At 57.3% G+C, this 5,849-nt stretch overlaps 1 pseudogene; it reads right to left on the bottom strand.

The window, feature by feature from the left end:
• Positions 1 to 3,580: 3,580 nt before the first annotated feature.
• LOC100957900 lies at positions 3,581 to 4,639 on the bottom strand (annotated as a pseudogene).
• Positions 4,640 to 5,849: the final 1,210 nt, after the last annotated feature.

The raw sequence follows: 5,849 nt of genomic DNA, 5'->3' as shown, positions 1-5,849 counted from the left end.
TCCGAGGGGGGCTGCGGGGAGTGGACTGGGTGGTCATCCTTGCCCCTTGAGGGGCCTGAGGGAAGCCTGTTCTCATGGTCCTGAGTGGAGCCTGCAAGGAAAGGGTAGAAGTGAGAGGGGCTGTGGGGGTGGGTCCGGGCAGGGCCCACACTGGCCTGGTGGCCTTTCACAGAGCCTGCGGCCAGGCAGGGGGCAGATGGCCCTGAGCTCAGGGGGAGGGGTTGTGGTTCAGGTAGCATGCTAGAGGAACAAGAAGGGAAAACTGCAGAGGAGAGGGAACTTCCTGGGGTCTAGGGCCTGAGAAGGCCACTGCCTCCTCAGAGCATCCCTGCTGGAGTTGGCCAGGCCACGGATAGGAGAGTGCCCTGAAAGGTACATAAGCTCCAGGCCTGCAGAACCAACCCAGGGCAGTGTTGGGGGAAGCCATGAGGGGCAGAAGTGGATTCTTGCACCTGCCTGGACACGAGGAAGGTGACATTGTGCACATCGGCATGCAGCCTGTGGCTCACACTTGCATCTCCGAGGGGCCCTGGAGTCCTGATGGGCATCCACCCTGCCACCAGCCAGGGCTCCCTACCTGCATGGGATGGCTTTCTATACCCCTCGTCCCTGCTCCAGGCTGGGGCAGCCTCTGGAAGGTGCCGGCTTCTGTTCCTGATCTGTGGAACTCTGCCCAAGGCCACCTAGCTCCTGGGTTCTGTGCCAAGGACTTGGGGCTGGGGTGACCGTGGCCTGCACCTGCAGCCTTGGTCATATCTCTCCACCTCTGGCTGAGCCCACTCCCATTCCAGTGGCCACTCTGTCTCATGTAAACACTGGGAAGGGGTCTTAGTCATAGCAGGTCCTCCTGGGGGCATGCCCCTGCTCATTCCCTGGTACCCACCAAGGAGGCTCTCAGTGCTAGGCCACAAGCCAAGGCCACGAAGCTTGACTGTGGCTGGGGTGCCTGCCCAGGGGAGCCTGGCTCCCTCCTTGATCAAGGCCTATTTTAGTCAGCTATTCTTTGTGCTCTGGGTCACATGTGGGACCGTTATCTGTGTGGCTGGGACTCAGAACTGAGGCTGAGACACTGTCCTTGCCACCGAGCCCTAGGTCCTTACAACAGGCGCAGAGAGGCCCAGTGACCTGGCCAAGGCCACACAGCCCCCAGGCAGTATAGCTGGGAGCTGAAAGGATCAGTCTGGACCTCCAGGATCTCCAGGGCTTCCCACTCTGAGACCACCTCGGGGCTTGTAATTGAGGGACCCCAGGCCCACCCACTGCTACTTGGTACTTCCTGCTGTGGGGACCTGCCCTGAGACCATACCCCTCAGTTTGGGCCAGGGTCTGCAAGGTGGGTGAAGATCTGGTACTCCCCAGTGGAGGACACCATCCTGCTCCCCAGCTAGGCCACTTCCTCCTCTGCCCCCACCACTGAGCTCCCTCCCCATCTCATCCCATTAGCCTGCAGAGAGGTCCCCTCCCTGCCTCTGGGTCCCACTGGCCATTGGGTGAAGGGCTCATGGGCAAAGCTCATTGAATGACTGAATGATAATATTGATAGCAGTAACTTCCCAGCATGCTCCCTTGTCCTCCCAGAGCTTGGAAATATCAGAACTGACTGTCACCCTTGGGGCTGAATGGAGGCCTCACAGCTATTGGAGGGTGGGGTCTTCCCAGGAGGGGCACCTCCTAGCCCTGCACACCCCATTGTTTCCTGCCCCATTTGGGCTCAGCCACCTACTTGGGGCCAGGATTCTGGGTGTGGGGACAGCAGCTGCCAGGGTCTCATCTTATGGGGGACACCCACACCCTGAAGTTAGGAGCCTTTAGCTCAGAGTGGGGACCCCAGCCCAGCTGGGGCATTGGCAGCCTTCCTGGAGGAGGTGCTGGTGCATGACTTCTAGCTGGTGGCGAGGTGTATTGGTTTAGGAACAGCTATGCCCCAAGTCCTTTCTCTAGGAAGGTGCTGGGTCTGATGTGGTGAGATCCTCTGGCTCTGTGGCCCCCATGAAGAATAAGAAGTGGTGCTTCTGTCCAGCCCACCCAAAGCCGTCTGGTAGCCCAGTTTACTCTCCTCAGCATGGGTGTAGGGGTGGGGGAGCCATGGATGAGGGCATCTGCGGTCAACAGCAGCTGGCCAGCCTCCATGCCAGCTGCCCCTTGTACATACCTGGGGAGTCAGGGGCCCCTCTGCTGGGTCGCCGCACGACTTCCTGAGCAGTGAGAATTTCTTGGCTGTGGAGAAAGTGGAAAGCATGTCAGGATCGGTGTGGAGCTTGGTTCTGGGCCGAGAGCCCTGGGGAGTGGGCAGGAGGCAGGGCTGGACGTGAGGCCCCCTCAGGGCACCAGGAAACTGGGGCGGGAAGGCAGCAGCGAGTAGAGGAGGCCAGCCAGGACCCCAGAGGGCTTGGGGGTCAGTCGGCTGCCTTGGTAGCACATTTCATGTTTATTTTATATTTCTTTTTGTTAAGTTTTTATTTTCACATAGATTATACGTTCATGTGGTTCCCAAACCCAAGGCCCTGTGGAGAGGTCAGCAGCAAGATGGCTCACTCTACTCCCCTGGCCGTGACCTTCTCCCCAAATATTACCAAACACAGATTAATACTCCCACTTCCCTCCTCTCCACTTACAGCTCCCTGTCTCAGCTTGGTCCTTAATGAGGAATGCTAGGGCCTTCACCACACATTCCCTAATGGAGTCCCTGTCGGTCCTCATCATGATTGCAGAGTGCCAACTGATTATGTACCCAGTTCTCCCTGATGGCCATTGGACACTTCCCACAAGATGCCTTTGCAAAAACCCACCATGAATACACACACAGGTTAGAGCATGGGTGAACGTGAGGGACGGTGGCATGGCCACATGCATTTGCAATGTGGGCAGAGACTGTCAGATTAACACTGCCGTGGTTTTAAAATACATGGTCATGCGTTCTTTGCCACCACCTGCCCTCCTTTCAAGGTAGAGACTAACTCCCTCCACTTGTCCAGCAATAATTCACTGAAGACGGGAAAATGAGGGTGTGCGACTTCACTTTTTTCTAGCGAGTGATTCTATTGGTTTAAGATGAGCTGGGTACCAGGTAATAAAGCCGTCTGGTGGGGAAGAGGGTGGGGATGCACAGGGAGGCACAGCCCATGTCCTCTGTCCAGAAGTTGTGTCCCCATTTTTGGCATCTCTGGTAGGGCAGGACTGGTGTCTCCACAGATTCCATGTAAGTGGGATGGGGGAACCCAGGGAGAGTAAGTGAGATAATAAAGGGGAAAGGGGTGGGGGGAGAGAGAGGAAGAGAGAAGGAAAGAGAGAGAGAGGAAAAAGGGCTCTGAGAGATAGGTTTCTGGGTGTGTGCGCTTCTGTGTAAGGAAGAGAAAAGAAGAAAAGGGGGAGACAGACCCCACTCTCCTGTAGGACCCCATTCTTCCTGCCATGCAGTCAGCATCCCCAGTACTGAGAGAGTCTAGTTGGGGCGGGGATGACCCCATTTGCCCTTCTCTGTCTTGTGCTTCTCTTGTACTGGGGTTTGTCCTCTGGATGTCTGTGTCTTCAACAGTTGCCTTGTGAGAACCCCCATCCCCGTGACCCTGATGGGGCGAGATCAGCTGGAGGTGTCAGAGTGAACACTCCCTGGTCCCTCTGTTGGCAATGTCACCGAAGAGGGGGTCACAGCCTCCTGCCAGCTGCTGTTTGCTCCCATTCCCTGAGGGCTGTACATCTGGCCTGCCCCGAGGTTATCTCCATGGCCCCCTGGCCCCATGGAGTGTCGGAGTGATTCTACCTGGGAAGCAGAATAGGAATCTCCATTGAGCCCAGGCATCTCCAGGAACATGTCTCCAGATCCTGAGAGATTGAAAGAGCTGCCAGAGCCTGCAGAGGAAGGGGGTGTTGGGGAGCTAGTGCAGCTGTGCCCCACTGTGTGACTGACACAGCAGTCTTGACAGCATAGATGTTTGCCTCCTCTTGGAACTTTCCAATATTTTTCTTATACTGGATACACTTGTTGCCAAGCCAGTTGGAGACCTGAGAGACAGTGATGCTGCGCTTCTTGGCAAGCTCCTCCTTCGCCTCCTCACTAGGATATGGGTTACTCAGGTGGGAATAGAAATACTCATTTAGGACCTCAGTGGCCTGTTTGCTGGAGTTATGGTGCTTGCGTCTGGCATCTGGGAAGTGGAGAATGCAGGGTCATGACGGCCTCACAGGTGCTCTGCCTGAGCTGTATCTGGATGGCTCTGAACTTCCGATGGATGATGCTCACCATGCCCTCCCGCTCTGAGGGTGCCACAGGCCTTGTGCAGCTCTGCTCCCTCAGCAGGTTCACGACATGGGTTGTAAACTCATTACATGCCTGTTCATACTTCTCCAGCCCCAAATGGTAGATGTGGTGGTTCTGGGCAAGTTTGCTGCGATAGTCCGAGTGTTCGATGGGGTTGTCAGGGGACAGGCGGGCCCTGGATGCTACAAAGGCTGCAGCTGCTGCTGAGCAACCCCCCTTCTCAGGCCCAGCCACGCCCTCTGCCAGAAGCATGTTGTCCAAGCGCATCAGCTGTGGGTCCACCGGCTCCTCCTCTTGGGAACTTCGAATGCTGAAGCTGGTTTTCTCCTTGACCTCACACAGGATGCTAAAGAGAGCAGGCTTCATTCAGAGGCAGCTTAGGGCGTGTTTCTTGGCCTGGGCCTCATCCAGGCTCTAATTGATGATGGTCATTATCTGCTGCAGAATGTCCCCGATGTCTTGCTTCCCTGGGCCTCCCAGGACCTCCCTCCTGCTACCCCCACCAGGAGGCTTGCCAGGGCCCCCAGGCTCCCCACCCATCGACCCTAGGCTCCCCCATCCCGCCTGGAGGGGGTGGCCCCAGCAGCAGCTCATCCATAGCTGGGGGGAGGCCCTGGGGCCCCCTCTCTGTCCCTCCCTTCCCCCTGCCTGGTTACTGTGCCCCACAAATTCATTGGGGCCACTGCTCCCTCCACTCCAACCCCTGCCCGTCTTTCCCCCTCCCAGCTCTGCTGGGTTTTATCCCAGCACTGAAGGGAGACCTGGGGTACCAGCTAAGCCCCCCACAGGAGACCCTTGTCCCCCTGAGGCAGAGAAAATGGAGCTGGAGAAAGAGAAGAGGCCCAAGTAGGGGTGTCAAGGGGGTGTGATTTTCGAGAGCAGGCTGCTTCCTCACTCTGTCTGGGATCAGACTCCAGGGAGAGGCCAGCTGCTGTGCTGTGAGGATGCCCAAGCAACACTGTGGACAGGTACGTGGTGAGGCCTGAGGCCTTCTGCCCACAGCCTGTGAGAGAGCCACTGTGGAAGTGGCTCCCGCAGCCCCGGTTGAGCCTTCAGGTGACAGCCCCTACCCTCATTCTGGGGCAACCTCAAGAGAGCCTGACCAGAGCCACCCAGCTAAGCCACGCTGGTGTCCTGACCCTCAGAAGCTATGCACAGCGACAACCAACAGGGGTCCCTCCTAACAGTGTGGAGAACCCAGAGACCCTAATGTAAGTCCCAGTGTCACTGAAGAGAAAGTGCCCTTACCCAGAGATGGGCAGACTGGCCCAGAGAGGGCGGAGATGTGCAGCCAGCAGGACTCATCACACCCTCGTCCCCATCCGTCCACTCATTCTCCCAGCTCCTCAGATCTGTGTTTGATGGTGTGCCAGACACCAGCACACAGTGGTGTGTGCCTGATTGCATGGCCTCGGGCCAACTGAAGAGTGGGGGGAGTCAAGGGACTATTACCAGGGAGGGAGTCTTGGCTCAGAGAGGTGGTATGATGTGTTCAAGACCCTCTGTGACCATGCTCGTGGGCAGAACTTGGCCGTCCCCTTTCCTTAGAACAGCCGGCTGACATGCCTGCAACACCCCAGGCACTTGAGGG

This window comes from Otolemur garnettii, unplaced genomic scaffold (genome assembly GCF_000181295.1).
Source record: "Otolemur garnettii isolate 467f Iridium unplaced genomic scaffold, OtoGar3 scaffold00185, whole genome shotgun sequence".
NCBI classification, from domain to species: Eukaryota; Metazoa; Chordata; class Mammalia; order Primates; family Galagidae; genus Otolemur; species Otolemur garnettii.
Note: the sequence above shows the minus strand (reverse complement) of the source record. Positions and strands in the feature narration are given on the sequence as shown.